This window comes from Furipterus horrens, unplaced genomic scaffold (genome assembly GCF_987537825.1).
Source record: "Furipterus horrens unplaced genomic scaffold, mFurHor1.1.pri manual_scaffold_5, whole genome shotgun sequence".
NCBI lineage: Eukaryota > Metazoa > Chordata > Mammalia > Chiroptera > Furipteridae > Furipterus > Furipterus horrens.
In genome coordinates, this window is record NW_028327175.1 from 124,225,594 (window position 1) to 124,250,263 (window position 24,670).

The following is a 24,670-nucleotide window of genomic DNA, read 5'->3' on the forward strand; positions in this document are numbered from 1 at the left end:
TGTCCTCTTCGGAGAAGTGTTTGTTCAGGTCCTTTGCCCATTTTTTAATTGGGTTGTTTGTTTTCTTGATGTTGAGTCGTATAAGCTCTTTATATATTTTGGAGATCAGTCCCCTGTCTGTGATATCATTGGCAAATATGTTTTCCCATATGGTTGGTTTCCTTTTCATCTTTCTGATGTTTTCTTTTGATGAGCAGAAATGCTTCAGTTTGATGTAGTCCCATTTGTTTATTTTTTCCTTTATTTCTCTTGCCTTAGGAGATGTATCCATGAAGATATTGTTATGTGGGATATCTGAAACTTTCCTGCCTATGTTTTCCTCTAGGACTTTTATGGTGTCACAGCTTACATTTAAATCTTTGATCCGTCTTGAGTTTATTCTTGTGTGTGGTGTAAGTTGATGGTCTAGTTTCATTTTTTTGCATGTCCCTGTCCAGTTACCCAGCACCATTTGTTAAGAGGCTCTTCTCACTCCATTTTATGTTCTTACCTCCTTTATCAAATATTAGTTGACCATAGAGGCCTGGATTTATTTCTGGACTCTCTATTCTGTTCCACTGATCTATATGTCTGTTCTTATGCCAGTAACAGACTGTTTTGATCACGGTGGCTGTGTAGTATTGTTTGATGTCTGGTATCGTGATTCCTCCTGCTGTGTTCTTCTGTTTCAGGATTGCTTTTGCTATTTGGGTTCTTTTTTAGTTCCATATGAATTTTTGGAGCATTTGTTCTAGGTCAGCGAACTATAACATTGGTATTTTAATAGGGATTGCATTGAATCTGTAAATTGCTTTGGGTAGTATGGCCATTTTGATGATGTTGATTCTTCCCATCCAAGAACATGGTATTTGCTTCCATTTATTTGTATCTTACTTAATTTCTTTCTTCAATGTTGCATAATTTTCAGTGTACACGTCTTTTATCTTTATGGTTAAGTTTATTCCTAGGTACTTTATTTATTTTTGCTATAGTAAATGTTTTTTTTTGTTTGTTTTTTGTCTTTGTCTCTGATATTTTATTGTTGGTGTACAGAAATGCCTTAGATTTCTGTATATGTATTTTGTACCCTGCTATTTTGCCAAATTCACTTATTATATTGAGTAGTCTTTTAGTGGAGTTTGTAGGGTTTTCTAGGTATACTATCATGTCATCTGCATATAATGATAGTTTTATTTCTTCTTTCCCAATTTGGATGCCTTTTATGTTTTTTTTCTTGTCTGATTGCTGTGGCTAGGAATTCCAACACTATGTTGAATAGCAGTGGAGAGAGTGGACAGCCTTGTCTAGTTCCTGATTTCAAGGGGAATGGTTTCAGTTTTTGTCCATTGAGTATGATGTTGGCTTCAGGCTTCTCATATATAGTCTTAATGATGTTAAGGTATGCTCCCTCTATTCCCATTTTGCTGAGTGTTTTCATCATAAGTGGGTGTTGTACTTTATCAAATGCTTTTTCTGCATCTATTGATATGATCATGTGATTTTTGTCTTTCATTTTGTTTAGATTATGTATTATATTTATTGATTTGCGAATATTAAACCATCCTTGCATCCCTGGAATGAATCCCACTTGATCGTGGTGTATGATCTTTTTGATGTATTGCTGGATCCTGTTTGCCAATATTTTATTGAGGATTTTAGCATCTATGTGCATCAGTGATATTTGCATGTAGTTTTCTTTCTTTGCTGTGTCTTGACCTGGTTTTGGAATTAGGTAATACTGGTTTCATAGAAAGAGTTTGGGATTTTTCCCTCTTCTTGGATTTTCTGGAATACTTTGAGAAGGGTAGGAGTTAGTTCTTCCCTAAATGTTTTGTAAAATTCGCCTGTGAAGCCATCCGGTCCAGGGCTTTTGTGTGCAGGGAGATTGATTACTGTTTCAATTTCCTTTTTTGTATTTGTCTGTTGAGACTTTCTACTTCTTCTTGATTCAGTCTTGGAAGGTTATATGTTTTAGAAATTTGTCCATTTCTTCTAGGTTGTCAAATTTCTTGCCGTACAGTTCTTTGTAGTAATTTCTTACAATTGTTTGTATTTCTGTGGTATCAGTTGTGATTTCTCCTCTGTAATTTCTGATTTTGTTTATTTGGGTCTTCTCTCTTTTTTTCTTGATGAGTCTGGCTACAACCTTGTCGATTTCGTTTATTTATTTATTTTTTTTTGAAGAACCAGCTCCTATTTTCATTGATTTTTTGCATTGTTCGTTTAGTCTCTATGTCATTGAATTCTGCTCTGATCTTGATGATTCCCTTTCTTCTTTTTGCCCTAGGCTTTGTTTGTTGTTGTTCTAGTTCTTGTAGCTTTAGGGTTAGATTTTTTATTTGAGATTCTTCTATTCTTATCAGATATGCCTGTATTGCTATGAACTTCCCTCTTAGGACTGCTTTTGCTGTGTCCCATAGGTTTGGGCTGTTGTGTGTTCATTGTCATTAGTTTCTAGAAATTTCTTGATTTCTTCTTTGATGTCATTGTTAACCCATTCAGTATTTAATAGCATGTTTTCGTTCTCCATGAGTTTGGGGGTTCTTGATTTTTTTTCTCTGAGGTTGATTTTTAGTTTCAAGGTATTGTGGTCTGAAAAGATGCTTGATATAATTTCAGTTTTCTTGAATTTGTTGAGGCTTATTTTGTGTCCTATCATGTGCTCTATCTTTGAAAATGTCGCATGTGCCTTTGAAAAGAATGTATATTTTGCTTCTTTGGGGTGGAAAGTTCTATATATATCAGTTAGGTCCATGTGGTTTAGTGTGTTGTTCAATGCCTGTATATCCTTGGCGTTTCTTTGCTTTGATGATCTATCTATTGTTGACAATGGAGTATTGAAGTCCCCTACTATGAGTGTGTTGTTGTTGATATCCTTTTCGTGGTCTTCTAGTATTTGCTTTATGTATTTGGGTGCTCCTATTTTGGGTGCATATATGTTTATCAATGTCATATCTTCTTGATGGGTTGTTCCTTTAAGTATTATGAAATGTCCTTCTTTGTCTCTTTTTATTGCCCTTGCTTTGAAATCCGTTTTGTCTGATATGAGGACTGCTACCCCGGCTTTTTTTTCAGGTCCATTTGCTTGGAATATTTTTTTATATTCCTTTACTTTCAATCTGTGTCAATCTTTTGCTTTGAGGTGTGTTTCTTGTAGACAGCAAATATGTGGGTCCTGTTTTTTTACCCATTCCGTTACCCTATGTCTTTTAATGGGAGCATTTAATCCATTTACATTTAAGGTTATTATTGATGTGTATTTATTCATTGCCCTTTGTATCTCTGTTCCTCTCCTCTCTTGTTCTTTTCTTTTTTTTTTCTTAGAACACACCCTTTAGCATCTCTTGCAATGCTGGTTTGGTGGAGATGTATTCTTTCAATCTTCCTTTGTCTGAGAAACTCCTTATTTCACCTTCTATTTTGAATGAGAGACTTGCTTGGTAGAATATTCTTGGTTGTAAGCCTTTGTTTTTCATTGCTTGAAATATTTTTGACCATTCCCTTCTGGCTTGTAATGTTTCTGTGGAGAAATCAGTTGATAGCCTTATCGGAGCTCCCTTGTATGTTATTTGCTGTTTTTCTCTTGCTGCTTTTAGGATTTTCTCTTTGTCTTGGAATGTTGCCTTTTAATTATGATGTGCCTTGGAGTGGGTTTTTTTTTTTTTTTTTTTTTGGTTTCTCTTCATTGGAACTCTGTGCTTCCTGGATTTGCATGGCGTTTTCTCTCATCAGGTTGGGAAAATTTTCTGTCACTATTTCTCCTATCAGTTTTTCTATTCCTTGTTCTTTTGAACCCTCTCTGATTTAATGACTCTGATATTGTTTTTTCCTTATGCTGTCCTGTAATTCTCTTACCTCTTCTTCGTACTTTTTTGATCTTTTTTCATTTTGCTGTATCATCTGGGAATTTTTTTCTACATTATCTTCTAACTCACTAATCCAATCCTCTGCTTTGTTTAGTCTGCTTTTTACTGATTCTACTGTGTTCTTCAGTTCAGAGATTGAATTCTTCATTTGTTCCTGGTTCTTTTTAATAATTTCTATGTCTTTTTTTATGCTGGTGTAATTCTCTGAAAGTTCCCTGTAATTCTCTTGGAGCTGTTGGTAACTTTCTTGGAGGTTGTTTTAGTTGTTTTTAAGGTTGTCAAGTATATTGAGCTTCACCACCATTGTTTTGAATTCTGTGTCTGACATTTGAGCTATGTCTATTCCATCTACCTCTCTTTCTGGGGATTCCTCTTTTCATTGAGAGGTTGTTTCTGCGTCTTACCATGTTGGATTCTTCTTGTTTGTTTTTGTTCTTTAGGTTTGTCTGCTTTGCCTTCCCACCTTTGCAGTATGACATTCTTTATAGGAGACCTGGGGGTTTCAGTGTTGCAGTCTCTTTGATCTCCTGAGCCTGATGTTCTTGGGGTATCCTTTATGTTGTTTCTTTATGTTGTCTGGTTATATTTCAGATGTTCTTTGGTAGGATATTCTTTCTGCCTAGTTGATTGAGAGTCACTATTCACTTTGTCTTGAGTTCTTATGTGGAGATGCTGTTAAAAACATAAACACACAGCCCAGGCAGGGGACCCACACCCTCAAAAATATCCCCCACCCTCTATTCCGCTATCGTCAACCAACGAGCCAGTATTAATATAAATGTAGAGAGATTAGAGTTTTTATACTATAAGAAGAACAGATAAAAAGTTGTTTTTAGGGAGGAAAAATATGATTTTTGAGAGAGGGGATGATAGATTAATAATAGTTGAGACTGTGCAAGACAGTAGGTAGTATTTACATTGTATGTTAATAACTATAGAAGAAAAGGAGGGAAGAATGCAGAATATAGTAGGAAAGTGGGATTGTATAGTATTGGATTTATATAGTAGTTATATTCTATTTATTTAGAGTGAAAGGGAGGCTAAACTAGACCCACAAACAAATAAACAGCAATTAAAGAGGAAGCATGAGAAGGAGAGATTGTATAAAACAAATTAGAGATATAGTTTTTTCCCCCCTTTTCCTTCCTTTCCTTCTCCTTTAAGGAAGAAAAAGAAAAAGGAAAAATAAAAATAAGGAATGTTTGTACTCAGTTCAGCCTTTGTGTGTTATCTTCTTTTTCTGCATCCACAGCTGGTCTAATGAGGTGGGTCAGAGGTTCCTATTCCTTGCAGCAGTTGTGTGTGCCCGTGGTGGCTGGCACTGCACATTCCTTTGGCGCCAGTTGGAGCTAGCTGAGGTACCCTTGCGCGCGCACCCCTGTGCGCGCAAGTCGGCCCAAGAGCCCGCCTCAGACCGGCCAAGCCGCGCTCCAGGAGTTGGTCTGTTGCCTCCCAGGGCTGGGCCCCGGACACTCGTGCACAGTGGAAATGAGCGATTGGCGACTATTGAAGCTGGGCCGAGGTGCTCTTGAGCTCCCGCACATGTGCACACGCAAGGTGGCCTGAGAGCTAGCCTCAGTCCTGCCTTGCCGCGCTCCAGGAGTTGGTCTCTCGCCTCTTAGGGTGGGGCCTGGACACCTGTGCACAGTGGAAGTTTGCATCTGTGAGTCGCTGCTGCCTGTCATTCCTGCACCCTCCTGGGTGGGCACGAGCAGAGCCTGAGCAAGTGGTCTGCGCTCTGGCCTGGCGCCCACTGGAGCTGGTCAGGGGTGTCTGTGCATGGTCTTCCGCGTGTCCAGTGGGCCCTCCCTGCACCCATTGGGGCACTGATTTTATGTCTGTTGGGGTGTGTCCGAGGGGCTCCTGGACATGTGCCCTGCGCACCTGAGCCAGTGAATGAGGGCACTTCCTTATGTGCACCCACACAACCCAAGGGGAGGGTTGGGGTGTGGGCAAGCACACTTCTGCACCTGCGCTCCTCAAGAATGTCCTATCACCCCCAAACTTTCCCCCTCTCTCTACAGTTCACAAGAGAAAAATATAAAGGAAAAATTACGTTCTCACTTGCATAGCAGCACGCTGTCTCCAGTCTTCCAGTGCCAATGCCACCTGGTCGAGTCCCGTCTCTGCCAGTGGGCAGAGATCTCCTCTCCTCCTGACTCCCCTCTGGTGAAGCCTGTGGTCACCAAAAAGCCTTTGTGTACTTCTGGCCACAGCTCGGGCAGCCACCCCAGTCAGGAATCCCATTTTATCTCTTTTTCCTTCGCTATCCTCACTAAACAGGTTGTTCCCAGATGGTTTTTCTCTAATCCAGCAGTGCCAAGGCTCAACTCCTGCCAGTGCCCAGCTGCTCACTGAAATGTTTTGTCTGCAATTAGGCCAAACTACAGAAGGGTCTTGGGAGCCTGAAAGCGCAGCCTCCCCTCCCTCCTCCGCCATCTTCCCCACCTAGCCTTCAATTTCTGAATATTGACTTTGTACCCTGCTATTTTGCCAAATTCACTTATTAGGTTGAGTAGTTTTTTGGTGGCATCTATAGAGTTTTCTGTGCACACTATCATGTCATCTGCAAACAATGACTGTTTTACTTCCTTCTTTCCTATTTGGATGTCTTTTATTTCTTTTTCTTGTCTAATAACTATGGCTAGAACTTCCAAAACTATGTTGAATAGAAGTAGAGAGAGTGTACATCCTTGTCTTGTTCCTAATCTTAGGGGGAAAACTTTTATTTTTATCCATTGAGCATGATGTTCAGAGCAGGTTTCCCATATATGGCCTTTATTATGTGGCGGTGTTCTCCCTCTATTCCGTTTGCAGAGCGTATTTATCTTAAATGGGTGATGAACTTTATCAAGTAATTTCAGCATCTCTTGATATGGTCATGTGATTGTTGTCTTTCATTATGTTTCTGTGGTGTATTACATTTATTGATTTGCAAATATTATACCATTCTTGCATCCCTGGGATGAATCCAACTTGACTGGGGTGTATGATCTATTTAATGTATTGCTGAATCTGGTTTGCCAATATTTTGTTGAGAATTTTAGAATCCATTTTTATCAGTGATAGTGTCCTGTATTTTTCATTCTTTGTTGTGTCTTGATCTGGTTTTGGAATTAGGGTAATACTGGCCTCATAGAACAAGTTTGGGAGTCTTCCCTATTCTTAGATTTTAGGAAATGGTTTGAGAAGTATAGGTGTTAGTTCTTCCCTCAATGTTTTATAAGGTTCACCTGTGAATTCATCCAGCCCAGGGCTTTTGTGTGCTGGAAGTTTTTTTATTACTGCTTCAATTTCACTAGCTGTTTTTGGTTTATTCAGGTTTTCTGCTTCTTCTTGATTCAGTTTTGGAAGAGTACATGTTTCTAGAAATTGTCCATTTCACTCAGGTTATCATATTTCTTGTCATATAGTGGTTCATAGTAATTTCTTACAACCCTTTGTATTTCTGTGGTATCGGATGTGATTTATCATCTTTCTTTCCTGATTTTATCTATTTGGGTCTTCTCTTTTTCTTGATGAGTCTGATTAATGGGTTGTCTATTTTGTTTATTTTTTCAAAGAACCAGCTCCTGGTTTTATTGATCCTTTAAATTGTTCCTTTAATCTCTATGTCATTTAATTCTGCTCTGATCTTGATTATTTCCTTCTTTCTTTTTTTTTATTTGTATTTTTTGTTTTTTTTATGTGTTTTATTGATTACAGTGTTACATTTGTTCCAATTTTCCTTCCCTCTGCTCCCCTCCACCCGATGGCCTCCCTCCCTCCCCTTGTCCCCCCCTTTTAGTCCATGTCCATTGGTTGTACATATAGTTCTTCTCAACCTCTCTCTGTCTGTTTCATTCCCTCCTACGATGTTTCTTAATTCCTATACCATCTCCCTCCCTCTCCCCCTTCCCCTTCCCTGCTGACCTCCCCCCAATATGCTCCCCATACCTATAGTTCTTTTTCCACTCTCATTGCCTATTTAGTTTGCCTTTGCTTCAATTCCCTAGCTTCTGCTGTTGTTTCTTGTGATGCAGTTTTCATTTTAGTGTTCATAGTTTTGATCCTCCTTTTTCTAAACCAGTCCTTTTAACATCTCATATAATAGTGGTTTGGATCTAATGAACTCTTTCAGTTTTATTTTGTCCTGGAAACACTTTCTCTGCCCTTCTATTCTGAATGACAGCTTCACTGGATAAAGTATTTGTGGTTGTAGGTTTTGGATTTTCATTACTTTGAATATTTCTTGCCAGTCCCTTCTTGCCTGCAGGGTCTCCCTTGAGAAGTCAGCTGATAGTCTAACTGGGACCCCTTTGTACATGATTCTTTTCTTCTCTCTTGCTGCTTTTAAGATTCTCTCTTTATCTTTAACTCTTGACATTTTGATTATAATGTGTCTTGGTGTGGTTCTCCCTGGGTCCAGTTGTTTTGGAACTCTCTGTGCTTCCTGGACCTGTAAGTTTATTTCCTTCCCCAAGTTTGGGGAGTTCTGCTTTATTATATTTCCACTTAATTTTTCAATTTCTAGTTCATCTTCTTCGCCCTCTGGCAAACCAATTATTCTTATGTTTGGTCTTTTATAGCTGTGCCAGAGGTTTCTGATCCTCTCATCATTTTCCTTGCTTCCAGTTTCCTCTCTCTGCACTGGTTGACTGTTCCTTCTCTATGTTCTGGTTTGTTGATTTGAACTCTGGATTTTATTTCCTCACCATCTGTCTAGTATGAGGTTTTGTTCCTTTCAGTATGAGTGTTTTTCAATTCTTTCTCATCTTTTTCCAGATCTTTTGTTAATTCTGTAAGCCACCTGATAACAATGGCCCTGAACTGAGCCTCTGACAGGTTTCTTATTTGTTCATCTGTCAGGTTCTTCATCTGTTGCCTGGTGAGCTGCGCCACCGGGATTTCTATAGTTGTCTGCCTCATTTTGACAGATGTGTTTTGCTTTCTTGGGCTGGCTATAGGGGGCAGTGCCTGTGTACTTGTCACAACCCAGCGACCTGCGGTGATCTGCAACCTTTTTTGCCGTGCTGTGGCCCTTTGTCGTCACAACCTAGCGACCGGCGGTGGTCCAGCAACCTTTCTCGCCGCGCTGTGGCACTTTGTCGTCACTGCCCAGCAACCAGTGGCTAACCGCAACCTATTTCACAGTGCTGTGGCGCTTTGTGTTGGGGCGGGGGTCCAAGATGGATTCCCGCAGTTATTCTGCTAGGAGACCGGGACCCGCCCTCCCGCCCTCTGGGCCTCACTGTTCGGGGAGATGTGGTGGCTGCTTTTCCCAGCGTTGGGGTCGCAAGCTTCCAGGGTTAAACTGCAGCTGAGACGGCTCTCCCTGCCACTGTCCCCAGTGCTACTGCAAACAGCTCCGCACCCTTTCGCTCTTCTTACCTGCCCAAAGGGCGCCGCTGGTTTATAGCTTTGTACTTTGGGCTTCTGTGTAGTTTTATTTTCTGGAATTCCTAGTTATCTTTTGTTTTGAAGTAGTTGTATTCCTCTCTAGTTGTAGAGGGAGACCGAGCGTGTCCGTCTAAGCCTCCATCTTGGCCAGAAGTCCCATGGTTAGTCTATTTCCTTCTTTCTACTCACTCTGGGCTATCCTTGTTGTTGTCCTTCTACTACTTGTAGATATAAGGTTAGGTTGTTTATTTGAGATTCTTCTATCCTTTTAAGGTAGGCTTGTGTGGCTATGAACTTCCCTCTCAGACTGCCCTCTCTGTGTCGCATAGGTTTTGAGCTGTTTTGTGTTCATTTTCATTTGTTTTCAGACACTTATTGATTTCTTCTTTGATGTCATTGTTAACCCATTCATTACTCAATAGCATGTTATTTAGTCTCCATGAATATGAATGTTTGTGAGTTTTTTAGTTGAGGTTGTTTCTAGTTTCAAGCCATTGATCTGAAAAGATGCTTGATATAATTTCAAATTTCTTGAATTTGTGAGCTTTGTTTTGTACCCTACCATGTGGTCTGTCTTTGAAAATATTCCATGTGCATTTGAAAAGAATGTATATTTTGCTTCTTTGGGGTGAAAAGTTCTATATATATCGACTAAGTTCATTTGATCTAGAGTGCTATTTAATGGCTCAATAATTTTGGTGTTTCTTTGCTTCAAAGATCTGTCCATTGTTGACTGTGGGGTGTTAGAGTCCACTACTATGAGTGTGTTGCTCTCTATATCCTTCCTGAAGTCTTCCAAAAATGTCCTTACATATTTGGGTGCTCCTATGTTGGGTGAATATATGTTTACAAGGGCTATATCTTCTTGATGGATTTTTCCTTTAAGTATTATGAATTGTCCTTCTTTGTCTCTTTTTATGGCCTTTGCTGTAGAATCTGTTTTGTCTGATATAAGCATTGCTATCCCAGATTTTTTTTTCACATCCATTTTCTTGGAATACTGTTTTCCATCCCTTCACTTTCAGTCTGTGTAGATCTTTTGCTCTGAGGTGGGTCTCTTGTAGACAGCATATATATGGGTCATACTTTCTAATCCATTCAGCTATCCTATGTCTTTTGATTGTTTCATTTAATCCATTTACGTTTAAGGTTATTATTGATAGGTACTTATTTGTTGTCATTTTTCCCCTTTGCACCTGCATTCCTCTCTGTCTCTCTCTGTTTCTCCATCTTCTTAAAGCAGACCCTTTAGCATCTCTTGCAATGCTGGTTTGGTGGAGATGTATTCTTTTAGCCTTCTTTTGTCTGAGGAACTCCTTATTTCACCTTCCATTTTGAGTAAGAACCTTGCTGGGTAGAGTAGTCTTGGTTGAAGGCCTTTGTTTTTCATTGCTTGGAATATTTTTTGCCATTCCCTTCTAGCATGTAGTGTTTCTGTTGAAAAATATGGTAATAGCCTTATCAGAGCTCCCTTGTGTGTTATTAGCTGTTCCTCTCTTGCTGATTTTAGGGTTCTCTCTTTGTCTTTGAATGTTGCCATTTTACTTATGATATCACCCTGCCCAGGCTCTGTAGCTTCAGCTTCACTGGAGAGGACACTCCAGCGTCATCGCAAGATGTCGATTCAACACGGGAGGAGACAGATACCGTGTCACTCCCGAGTCGGACTGCACAGCCATTCTCGGCGGTGCAGATAGACTCTTAAGAAGCTACACCATCGTCTCTCGAGATGGATGGCTGCCGATATGATATACTTATGATGTGTCTTGGAGTTGGCCTGTTAGGGTTCCTCTTCATTGGGACCCTCTGTACTTCCTGGACTTGCATTACTTTTTCTCTCGTCAAGTTAGGGAAATTTTCTGTCATTACTTTTTCAAACAGGTTTTCTATCCCTTGCTCCTCTTCTCCTTCTGGTATTCCTATGGTATGGACACTATTGCATTTCATGTTGTCCTGCAGCTGTCTTATACCCTCTTCATTCCCTTTCAGTAATTTTTTGTTTTGTTGCACTGTCTAGGAATTTTTTTCAATGTTGTCTTCCAGCTCACTGCTTCCTCTAGCTTGCTTTTGATTCCTCCTACCGTGTTCTTCAACTTAGAAATTATATTCTTCATTTCCTCCTGGTTCTTATTCATAGTTTCTATGTCCTTTTTAATGCTGCTATAGTTCTCAGTAAGTTCCTTGTAGCTTTCCTATAGTTCTTTCTAGCTCTCGTGGTGTTCTTTATAGTTTTCTTTGAGCTCACTGAGCTTATTGAACTTCCCTATAATCATTATTTTGAATTCCATGTCTGATAGTTTGCATACCTCTATTTCATTTAGCCCTCTTTTTGGGGATTCCTCCTTTCCTATAGACGAGGTTTTGTTTCTTTGTTTCCCCATTTTTTGTGACTCTTCTTGTTTGTTTCTGCTTCTTATATTGATCGTCTTTGACTTCCTGTCTTTGTGTTGTGATCTTCTGTGGTAGGAGACCTTGGGATTCATTGGTGCAGTGTCCTTGATCTTCTGAACTTGATGCTCTTGGGATGTCCTTTATGCCATTTATTTGGCCTGTCTGGTTGCAGTTGGGTTTTGGTTGTTTTTGTGTTGCTCTTTGGTGGGTCCTTCCCTCTAGCTAGCTGATGAGAATCATTCCTCCCACCACATTTTGTATACTGTTGTAGAGGTGCACTCTTTTACTTCCTGGATCTGCCCCTGGTGGCATCAGATTGTGTCCCAGCCTAGGCAGCCTGTTTGAGACTACCAGAGATCTATTGTCTTCATCTGTCTCTTTTAGTTGTTAATTTCTGCCAGCAATGTTCTTCTTCTTGCTATTTTCATGGTTCTCTCTCACCATCTCTCTCTCTGTCTCTGTCTCTCTCTCTCTCTCTCTCTCTCTCTCTCTCTCTCTTTCTGTCTCTCTCTCTCTCTCTTAAATTTAATCTCACCTGAGGACATGACCATTGATTTTAGAGAAAGGGGAAAAGAGAGAAACATTCATGTGAGAGAGAAATATTGATGGGTTGCCTCCCATACATGCACCCTAATCAGGGGTTAAACCCACAACCTAGGTATGTGCCCTGACTGGGAATTGAGCCTGCCACATTTTGGTGTATGGGATGATGTTTCAACCAACTGAGTCACCCCACCAGGGCCCATGGTTTCCTCTTGTTATCCAGGTTCTGGGCTGACTGACAAGCTCAAGAAATTCTTTCCTGACTGCCTTCTCTACTGACAACACCCCTGCAAATGTCCGACAATACATATTGGTTTTTTAAAATTAAAGTTACTTAAACAGCACCAGTAAAAGAAGAGCAGGTTGACCCTCCCTTGTCTCCTTAAATGGAGAAAATAAATCTACCCTGTGAAAGGTGCCAGGGAAACTGAGAGCAACACCTTTGTCACAGAGTTAAGAAATCCAGGGACAAAAACAAATCTTGTTACTTCTTTACTAATTTACCACCCCAAGCTCTCTTTTTGTTTACATTACTCATGAATGAGCATCCAAACCTAAGTTTCTTTGTCCTATCAATTCTTCACAAATTTATTCTTTCTTTGTCTAAAAGTATAAAAGGCTGCCTCTTATGATCATTTTTTTGAACATCATTCATGAATTCCCAACTGCACATATTAAATTGGTTTTTCTCCTGTTAATCTGGTCTTGTGTCAGTCAATTGCATTAGTCTAGTCATAAGAACTCAAGATGGGTAGAGGGGGAGTTTCCACTTCACAACACTACTGGAGCCTCCATTCCAAATAACTCTTTGACATCCTTATTTAATTCCCTATGTAAAACTTAGCACTTTTTCCAATTATCTTGTTTATTAAGTTGGCTGTTCCCTTTATTTTTTGCCCCTCCACACTTGAATGTGTGATCTGTGGGGATAGCAAACTCCTTTCCTCATCTATGTTCCCTGTTATGGCAGTTCCTGGCACACGGTATGCTCCTAATCAATATTTGCTGAACTAGTGAGATAATTATGCTACTATTCCTCTGTGACATTGACCCAGAGGTGACATTTGATCTCAGTCTTTATGGATGAGTAGAATTTTTGGATGGACAATCACAAATACCCAAAGTGGGAAATTAACACTGATGCTAGAGACCACTGAGAATCTCCAGGCATCTTGAGCATAGCACTTGCCATGTGCCAGGAAATGTGCTAAGTTCTTTACCAAAATAATTTCAATTAATACTCCAAACACTCTTACAATGTGGCAATATTGTTATTACTATTTTCTAAGAAACAAAACATTCTCAGAATGAAAAACAAAAAACTTGTACAAAAAGACACGGTGGTTATGTGTTGGGGACCGGACTCATAGCTTATGTACTGCCATAGTCAGAAGACGGAGCAGGAGTTCACAGTGAGAAGTTGGGGGAACTGCGTGGTTCTATCAGGATTTGGGGGGCTTTCTAAGAAAAGAAACACATAAACAGATTTTCATTTTAGTCATATTACTATCCAGTGTGAGCGGGGAAGCAAAAGTTGAGATAAAAAGAAATGAGAAAGTCTGTAAGAGAGATTATGATGGTTTTGACCAGCATAATGGTACCAGAGAAACAGAGGATGCTATGGATTCATGTGATTTGGCTGAGTAAGTTTAGAATTATCAAGAGGATTCAATAAATAGTTGGATAGGGAAGTGGGCTCTTTAAGAGGGAAAAATAAAGATGCTCAACCTCTAAGAACACATGGTGGCATGGAGTGGTACATTCAGGTCTGGTTGCCGCTCTCTGCAAAAGGCAGAGATGAACTGTCACAAGTGCAAAAGAGTCTGCCAGCATTGTTATTTCAACTCAGTGGGAGGTACTATCCACCCACTTGCTCCAGAAACACTTCTTTTTCCTCACTTCCCACAATTAATTAGTCATAGAGGCTAGCTTATTCTACCTCTATGCAATTTTTTTCCATTCTCCTGACATTGATAGCCACTGTCACCTCCTGCCCAGACTGAGAAGTCCCACATTCTCTCCTGATGCACTTGAGATGAATACCTTTCAAGAGTTTACAAATGTTCTTACCCCCAATCTGTAAGGTGTTGTACAAAGACCTGCATGACCTCTGAATTTCCTTTTGTCTAGCTCTCCAGTTAATCTTGATTTTGTGTATTTTGGTATAATTTCAAATTTGTAGAAAAGTTGTAAAAATAATACATGGAACTCCCAAATTCCCCTCACATATAGATAAATTCCTTCCATGCTGCCCCATTTGACTTATCATTTTCTCTAGATATATAGAATATAGATAAAGGTATTTTTTCTGAGACATGCCATATGTGTTCAGTGTATATTTCTAAGAATAAGAACATTTCTTACATATCCAGTTATCAAAATTAGAAATTTTAATACTTACTCAATACTATTACCTAATCCACAGGCCATATTCACAATTTGTCAATCGTCCTAATGATATCCTTTTAAGTTTTTTTTATTTTCCAGTCCAGGATTTAATCCAGGGTCACAGATGAAACTCTGGTGTCTTGTCTTTTTTTTAATCTTCTTTCATCCAGAACAGCTCCATGCCTTTCTTTGTCTCTTTTGAAGTTGACGTTTTTAAATAGTGCAGGCCACTTACTTTGTAGAATGCCCCTTAATTAGAGTTTGTCTAATGTTTTCTTATTGACTAGATTTGGGTTAAGAATTTTGGGAGGAACCCCAAAGAGATGATGTTGTGTTCTTCTCAGTGTATCATGTCATCAAGGGGCCCAGGATGTCAGGCTCCCCATAAAACTTTCTCTGTTAATTTTATAGTCCACTTATAGTTTTATAACTCCATCATTCATGCTATATTTATTAGTGATATTATTCTATTAGGAGGAGCTAACTCTTTGTTCAATATTTATTTATCTATTTATCAATTTATTACAGCATTGGCTTACTCATTTTTATTTCATTTGATGGATTAGTATTCATTTCTACAATCATTTACTTTGATGATCAAATTGTTCCTAATTTGGCCAGGGGTTGGCCCTTTAAGTTGGCTCCTTATCCTTTCAATATATTCCTATAATTCTAAGCAAGTTATTGCTCTAAGGCATAAAATGTTTCAGCCTAGCCAATCTTAAGCTTTTCTCTAGGACAATCTCTTATCCAGTCATATTGGACTTCTCCTCATTCTTTAAGTACTACAACTTCTTCCTTCTACATTAGGGCTTTAGGGTATGTTTGTCCAACTACCTACACAATTTTCTTCCCATTATTTCTCCTGGATACATAGTAGAAGTACAACAGATATGGCTGACTAAATGAATAAAGAGTGTGAAAAAAAGCATATATCTATGTGGGTTCAGAGGACAGATATATGGACACATGAGTAGCAATTACAGGTAAGTGACAAGATTCTGCTGCATGCAACAGGTACTTTTGACCTCTGCAAGTGATGTCACTGAGAAGAACCTTGCTTGGTGGGAAAAGGGTGGACCAGATGATCTTAAAGGCTTCTTTCTATTCCAAGAATGTGTAATTCTGGTATTCTATAAAATATACTTGGCAGAGACATTTCTAGTATATCTTAGAGCCAGCATGTGGGTAGATTTCTAACCTTTTTTCCTCTGGCATTTTTATTAAGATTCCTGGGTATTGTGATGATTTTAGATGCAGATTTTCCCATTAAGATTGCTGTCAGTTAGGAGGAATTAATAAGCATACTCATACAGAATTCAGTTGTAGCAATTAAGTCTTTCCAACTTAAGAAGCCATAATTACATGCCTTTTAACATTGAGAAGGGATCCAATGACTAACAATTTTTTGTTCCAGGAATCAGAGTGGTACAGAGGAAGGGTGGCTGGACTAGTGACTGGCAAAAGGAGGTTATCCTACAGACTCTATGCTGCTGGTTAATGTATAAGGCTACATTATGATGAGAATCAAAGCTTAATATTCAAGAGGTGTGGGAAATATATAATACTTAAATTCAGTGAACTCTTATTTCCTCATCTGCAAAGTGGCAAAATAAAACCTGTCTATCAGGGAATTTATAAGGATGCAATGATACAATATTGGTAAAACAATTGGCAAAGACCATGTCACAAAGTAAGTGTTCAATACATAAATCTTGGCTGTTCTTATATAAACAATATTAAGCAAATATTTTGAGCTCTTTGAGCTTTACTCTCTACACTGAATGTTACACTGAATGTAATCATACTTATGTTACAGGTTTTTGTTGAGGCTTCACTGCATTATGGCATACACAAGTTCCTGGCATACTGACATGTTCTGAGTAAGTGCTCTGATGTGTTGGTTAAAATTTAATCTGTAGGTAGCAGCTTATACAAGAGGAAAGTGTATATTTTAGTAATATGTTCTTTAATTAAGGTTTCAGCCCAAAGATAGGAAAGATTTTTTTTTTTATACAGCTTTCCATTTACAAATTTATACCAGACAGGACTTAATTGAAAAGTACCTTTTTCTATTTGGTTTCCAAATTATGAAAGTAGCTAAAAAGACTGACATTTTACAATATTTCACCTCTGACTGAGAAAATAGTTTTCTATGAAAAAATGCTTTGATCTTGTTTTTACTACTGTATAAGTGACAGGAAATATATAACTTGCAGTTATATTTTGGGTTCTGTGTAGTGTGAACGCCATGTGTACTGAGCATCTGATAGCCTTCTCCACATCTACATCATTTCATATGACACATCATCTACACTGCATGTGTACCCTTATGGCTACTTTACTCGTTTCTGTTCTTGAAAAGTCCTACCCTACTTTTAAACAACTGACAATCTCTCCACGGTCTATGAAACCAGGAAAGGCATTGCAAGTGCCCTGTGTGAATGCATAGGAGAGAGACCAGTAGAATTACCAAGACTGGTGATAGACCTCTGTGGGGAGTAGGAAAAGAGGCGGGAAACTGTGTGTTGGGGGTGACACAAGCTAACTCACCATCTATACAATATGAAGTCAATAAAAATGTGTGAAGTCGATACATTGAAAACAATAGAAAGAATTATTTTAAAATATGGAGGTAATGACCAAGAGAACTAAGCATGACACTGGTTAAAAGTGGAGGCAAAAATGAGAAAAAGGGGAGATCCAAGATGGCAAAAGAGTAAGTGGAAGCTACACTAACCTCCTCCCAGGAATAGTCTGGATTTACAACGTAATTTTGGAGAAATCATCTGGAATAACCAACTGAACACTAGCTGGAGAAAAGTCTCATAACCATGGAGAGACAGAAAAGGCCACTACATCACAACATGACCGGTAGGGAGTGCGGAGATGAAAAAGTGCTGGCTGGGCTCACACAGAGGCCAGCTGAAGGGACTGAGAAACAGCTCAGCAGCCAGCGGTTCCCCATGAGAAGGGCAGGGTCTAAACCCCCAGCTGAGCTTCCCAGCCTACAGCAACAGAGTGGAAAGTAAAATAGTATTCAGCTGTGAAAAGCGAAAAGCCACAGGGTTTCTTGCTAGTTGGAGAGAAACAGCTGGAGAAAAACAGCTCTTAAGCAGATCACATACAAAAATATCTTGGCCACCACTTAACCTGGGCTCAAGCGGAGGGAAGGCGGAGAGGACTGGAGACGCTTGGGGAGAGTTTGGTGCGGTGACTTTGAGGGGAGAACTGGGAGAGCAGCTGACCGGGTCCCAGTGCTGACTCATCCCCAGTGCTGCAGGCAGACCATTCCCCTTTAAGTGGCATCCGCCTGAGGAGAAGAAAAAGCCCTGCCTACAGGAATTAACCTGCCACACCCTCGGTCCTTAAGCCTGAAGGCTAATCACAGATTGAATAGATTAACAAATAAAGAAGACAGACATAGGCAGTAGATCCCTGGAAGTCTCCAACAGGCTGCCTAGGCCCAGACTGGTACACAATCTGACACCACCAGGGGCAGATCCAGGAAGTGCAGATCATTCTAAGAAGCACCAACAAACAGCAGGAGTCACAAAAATAAGGAGACAGAGAAACAATCCCCCGTCCAACGGAAAAGTAGAATCCCCAGAAAGAGTGCTAAATGAAATACAGGGGAACAAACTATCAGATATGGAATTCAAAACATGGATTATGGAGAAGCTCAATGAGCTCAGCGGAAACTTCAAGGAACTCCAGAAAAACTACAAGGAACTTACTGAGAATTACACCAGCATGAAAAAGGACATAGAAGCTATCAATAAGAGCCAGGAGGAAATGAAGAATACAATCTCTGAATTGAAAAACACAGTAGAAGGAATTAAAAGCAGGCTAAAGAAAGCAGAAGATTGGATCAGCGAGCTGGAGGATAATGTAGACAAAAACTCCCAGACAGTGCAACAAAATGAAAAAAGACTGAACAAGAATGAGGAGGTTCTAAGACAGCTGCAGGATAACATGAAACATAATAATATCCGTATCATAGGAATTTCAGAAGGAGAAAAAGAAGAGCAAGGGATAGAAAACCTCTTCAAAAAACTAATGACAGAAAACCTGCCTAACATAAGGAGAGAAAGAGTCACGCAAGGCCAGGAAGCACAGAGGGTCCCAATGAAGATGAACCCCAACAGGCCCACTTCAAGACACATCATAATTAAAATGTCAACATTCAAAAACAAAGAGAGAATCCTAAAAGCAGCAAAATAGAAACAACTAATAACATACAAGGGAGCTCCAATAAGGCTATCATCAGATTCCTCATCAGAAACACTACAAGCCAGAAGGAAATGGCAAAAAATATTCCAAGCAATGAAAAACAAAGGCCTACAACCAAGATACTCTACCCAGCAAGGCTCTCATACAAAACGGAAGGTGAAATAAGGAGTTTCCAAGACAAAAGAAGGCTAAAAGAATACATCTCCACCAAACCAGCATTGCAAGAGATGCTAAAGGGTCTGCTTTAATCAGCACTATTTACAATAGCCAAGTGCTGGAAACAACCTAAGTACCCATCTGTAGATGAGTGCATCAAAAAGCTGTGGTACATTTACACAATGGAGTATTATGTAGCAGAAAGAAAGGAGGAACTTCTACCATTTGCAACAACATGGATGGAACTAGAGAAAAGTATGCTTAGCGAAATAAACAAGGCAACAAGAGGAAAATACCTTATGCTATCACCTATTACAGGAAACTAATGAATAACACAAACAAATGAGCAAAATTGAACCAGAGGTATGTAAGGAAGGAATAAACTAACAATAACAAAGGGTGATATGGGGGGGGGAGAGAAGGGGGTAAGAAGGGGAAGGGTCTAGTCAAATAACATGCATAAATGACCCATGGACATGGACAACTAAGTAGGGACTGAATGTGGGAGAAAGGGGTGAGGGTGCGGGGAAACAAGAGGGGGAATAAAGTGAGACAACTGTAATGGAAAAACAAACAAAAAAATTTTTACTGGGGTAGAAAATGAAAATATAAAGAATGGAAATGCAAGTTCAGTGAATATTAGAAGTACAAGAATTTTCTTTCACACTGTATATTTTTCTCCCTATCTGATCCCTCCAGATTTTGGCAGTCTAAAGAAGTAAGTAATGACATAAGTTTCTTTGCATAAAACTAATAAGACCAATTGTTAATAGAGGTTTTTTTGACTAAGACTTTGACTGGAATGTCATACCTAAAGGAGACATGCTTGGGCTTTGGTTGTTACCAGAAAGCCCTGAGGAACTGGGATTGACCTTTGAAGGTAATAAAAGCCCATGAGATAAAAGGCCTAATACCTTGGTTGGTTGTGCAGTTCACAGAAATCTTTCCAGGGAAGAAATGAAGGTTGTTTTCCTGAAAGATGGCTAGAAGGGACCTTAAGGCACAATGGAAAACTAGAAGGACTTGGAAAAGACAGGTGTGTACAGCAAGGCTGAATGGCAGTTATGTGGCTCAGCTTCTGTGCCCTGAAGGGCAGACTGAGGGTCACCCTGAATGTTCCTTGCGTAAGTTTCAGCAAAGCAGGACTAAAGATCTTAAGTGATCATTTGCTGCTCTTGTTATGTTTATGCAAATGAACAGGATAAATTAAAAATGGACTTAATGCAGTCCCTTTAATGACAAGGAGGGTAATCTTAGGGAGAAAAATCGTGATTCAAGGAAAATCACAATGCTCAGTGGTAGACTATAAAGTAGTGCAGCTAACCATCTTTAAAGTTTATTTTCATTTAAAATTTGTCATCATTTGAAAGTTAAACTATATCAGTGGTATTATTAAAGATGTTTAATTTACAGGCAAGAAGAATGTCAAATGTCTTGCAACTGGATGTCTTTCCAATAAGACAGTCTTACAGATTTAGAGACTTGTTTGTGGGTTATGTTACATAAATTAACATGTGTTTTCTGTTTTCAAAGGGCATAAGCCTATGATCTCATTACCTGAGTGATAGTCTGTACGTATAGGCCTCACTTAATCCTGTCTGCATCGCTGCCTCCTGAGACTCAATGGTTTGACTGAACTAAGTTACTGGGTTGGTGAAGCATGGGGTGGTCTGTGGGCTTCACTTTAAAACTGGTTTCTCGATTAGTTTCCGGCCAAGATGGAAGCTTAGATGGACACGCTCGGTCTCCCTCTACAACTAGAGAGGAATACAGCTACTTCAAAACAAAAGATAACTAGAAATTCCAGAAAATAAAACTACACGGAAGCCCAACGTACAAAGTTATAAACCAGCGGCGCTCTTGGGCAGGTAAGAGCGAAAGTAGGCGGTGCTGTTTGCGGTAGCACCAGGGACAGTGGCAAGGAGAACAATCCCAGCTGCAGTCAAACCCCAGCAGCTCCCGACCCCAACGCTGGGAAGAGCAACCACCACATCACCGAATGGTGAGGCCCAGAGGGTGGGAGGACAGATCCTGGTCTCCTAGTGGAATAACTGCAGGAATCCATCTTGGACCCCCACCCACACACAAAGCGCCACAGCGCTGTGAAATAGGTTGTGGATCGCCACTGGTCGCTGGGCAGTGATGACAAAGCACCACAGCGCGGCAAAAAAGGTTGCTGGTCTGCCGCCGGTTACCAGGTAGTGACCACAAAGGGCCACAGCACAGCGAAAAATGTTGCAGATCACCGCCGGTCGCTGGGCAGTGACAACAAAGCGCCACAGCGCAGCAAAAAAGGTTGCGGATTTCCGCTGGTCGCTGGGTTGTAACGAGTACACAGGCACTGCCCCCTATAGCTGGCCCAAGAAAACAAAATGCATCTGTCCAAATGAGGCAGACAACTATTGAAATCCCGGTGGCGCAGCTCACCCGGCAACAGATGAAGAACCTGACAGATGAACAAATAAGAAACCTGTCAGAGGCTCAGTTCAGGGCCATTGTTATCAGGTGGCTTACAGAATTAACAAAAGATCTGGAAAAAGATGAGAAAGAATTGAAAAACACTCATACTGAAAGGAACAAAACCACATACGAGACAGATGGTGAGGAAATAAAATCCAGAGATCAAATCAACAACCCAGAACATAGAGAAGGAACAAACAGTCAACCAGTGCAGAGAGAAAAAACGGGAAGCAAGGAAAATGATGAGAGGATCAGAAACCTCTGGCACAGCTATAAAAGACCAAACATAAGAATAATTGGTTTGCCAGAGGGCGAAGAAGATGAACTAGAAATTGAAAAATTAAGTGGAAATATAATAAAGCAGAACTCCCCAAACTTGGGGAAGGAAATAAACTTACAGGTCCAGGAAGCACAGAGAGTTCCAAAACAACTGGACCCAGGGAGAACCACACCAAGACACATTATAATCAAAATGTCAAGAGTTAAAGATAAAGAGAGAATCTTAAAAGCAGCAAGAGAGAAGAAAAGAATCATGTACAAAGGGGTCCCAGTTAGACTATCAGCTGACTTCTCAAGGGAGACCCTGCAGGCAAGAAGGGACTGGCAAGAAATATTCAAAGTAATGAAAATCCAAAACCTACAACCACAAATACTTTATCCAGTGAAGCTGTCATTCAGAATAGAAGGGCAGAGAAAGTGTTTCCAGGACAAAATAAAACTGAAAGAGTTCATTAGATCCAAACCACTATTATATGAGGTGTTAAAAGGACTGGTTTAGAAAAAGGAGGATCAAAACTATGAACACTAAAATGAAAATTGCATCACAAAAAACAACAGCAGAAGCTAGGGAATTGAAACAAAGGCAAACTAAATAGGCAATGAGAGTGGAAAAGAACTATAGGTATGGGGAGCATATTGGGGGGAGGTCAGCAGGGAAGGGGAAGGGGGAGAGGGAGGGAGATGGTATAGGAATTAAGAAACATCGTAGGAGGGAATGGAACAGACAGAGAGAGGTTGAGAAGAACTATATGCACAACCAATGGACATGGACTAAAAGGGGGGGACCAGGGGAGGGAGGAGGGCCACCGGGTGGAGGGGAGCAGAGGGAAGGAAAATTGGAACAAATGTAACACTGTAATCAATAAAACACATTTAAAAAAATAATAAAATAAAACTGGTTTCTCTTTTTGATCCTAAAGGCTTGGACAGAAAGAGCCCAGAGGTCTGAGAGGGGGGAAACCTAAAATATTTTCCTCAGTCCAAACTAAGTATAATGGGCAAACGTGTTTTGGACAGGTGAGATGTACCTGGCACACCTTCCTCGAAAGAAGCCCTTCCTTTCCCTTTTGTGGGACATTGAAAAATTAATACCTGTCTTTTGTAATCTAGTGGTTATGGATTGAATGATGTCTTTTAACCCTGTTGCCAAATCTGTTGCCCCCGGAATACAAAAAGAATGCCAGCCTGTTAAGTCAAGCATGCTGTTGTCCAGGGACAGCCAATTGACCAGGAATCTGCCCTATTTTTCCCAGTGTGAGAAGGCCACTCTCTCCTCCACACCCCCACTCTTATTAGGAATTTCTGGACCCAAGGGTAGGTAGGACGACGACCATGTCCAGCTTGAAGCAGCTAGAGGAGCTTGAGACCTTTGCCCATTGTCCTTGATAAGATTATAAAGGGTCTTATGTCTGAGAGGGAGGAATTGTTATTTTTTATTGTTAAAATAATTAATTAATTAATTATTTTTTAAAAAAAGAAGAATATATGAAAGGGTGAGGCAGAAGAGCTTGTATGTACAACCCATAGGCATGGACTTCGGAGGGATTGTTGACGGAGGGCGGGTGCTGGGTGGAGGGGAGCAAAGGGAAAAAATTTGGAACTATTATAACAATATAATCAATAAAATATACTTCAAAAAATGAGAAAAAGTTTCAACATATGACTTTTCTTTTTATAATGAGGTATCCCATTATCTTTTGCTTTTGTGTATTGCTTTGATACAATAAATTAAATTATTTCTCTCATATCACTGAGAGTCATTTCTGGTATTCTGGTTTTCAGAGGTATTAAAACACATGGTTAATAATTACTTTTTTATAGTTAACTTTCATGAAATTAAGTGCCTTCTCAGCAGGTATTATATCTTTGTTATCTTGGTAGCCCTACTGGGTCCAGCACATAAAATGCACACAGAAAAATGTTACTGAATGAATCCAGGGAGCTGGGGTTCTGAAAAGGAAGTAAAACTAATTTGAAACTTACATTTATAAATTAATTAAATCATACTAGTGAATTTGCTCTGAGGAATTGATACCTAGTGCCAAACAGAGTAGAACAAAGAACCCAATTGAGGCTGGAGGGAATGGTAGGGATGGCCAGGGAGGTCCCAGAGGCTCTCTGATGCCTGTGCCGAAACAGGTGTTAATGAGCCAAAATGAATGGAATGTATTCACTTGCAAGAAGGGAACAAGGAATAGTCACTAGTTTAGACTTAACATTCTGCTTTTACTGTAACTTGAGGTATTGGTACAGAGACAAGAAGCCTTCAGCCAGATGTTATCTCAGTTCAAGCCAGAGAAAGATTCAGAAGCTAAAAATGTTAGAGGAGGAAGAGGGTTGCCATGGGAAATGCTATGAAACAGCCTAAATGCCATTCAAAGAAAGGGGTAGTGAAATGCTCTTTAATGGCAAGTGTGTTGTTACTTCTTCCATTAAAAAAAAATTGATGCCCCTTCTCCTGTCAGCTTTTTGGTCTATTTAAAAGTAAAATATACACATATACTTTTCTACATCTTCTATCTCTAATTCTTTCCTTCCCTTTCTCTCTTAAACTTGCTACACAGAACTGCTTCTTTTCAGATCACTAGTGACCTCCACATTGTCAAATTCTGTAACAAACTCTTGGTCTTATTATACCTGAACTATCAGTAGCACCTGACATCATTGTCCACCCTTTCCCTTCTGTATCCTTACTTTGTTGGACCTTCCTGGCATTTCTCCTATCTCATTGGCTACTCCTTCTCAGGTTATTTTGTGGATCCTCATCTTCCTTTAATATCTCACTTTTGGAAGGATGGGGACTCAGTTCCTGGATCTCTTAGCTTTTCCATTTATACACATTTCCTTGGTGTTCCAGTCAATTTCATGACTATTCCTAGTGGCTCTGAACTTTGTATCCCCAACCCAGAATTCACCCCTAATCTTCAGACTCATAAATTGGGCTGCTTAATTAGCGCTTTTGCTAGAATATCTAAAAGACATCTCAAACATTCCAT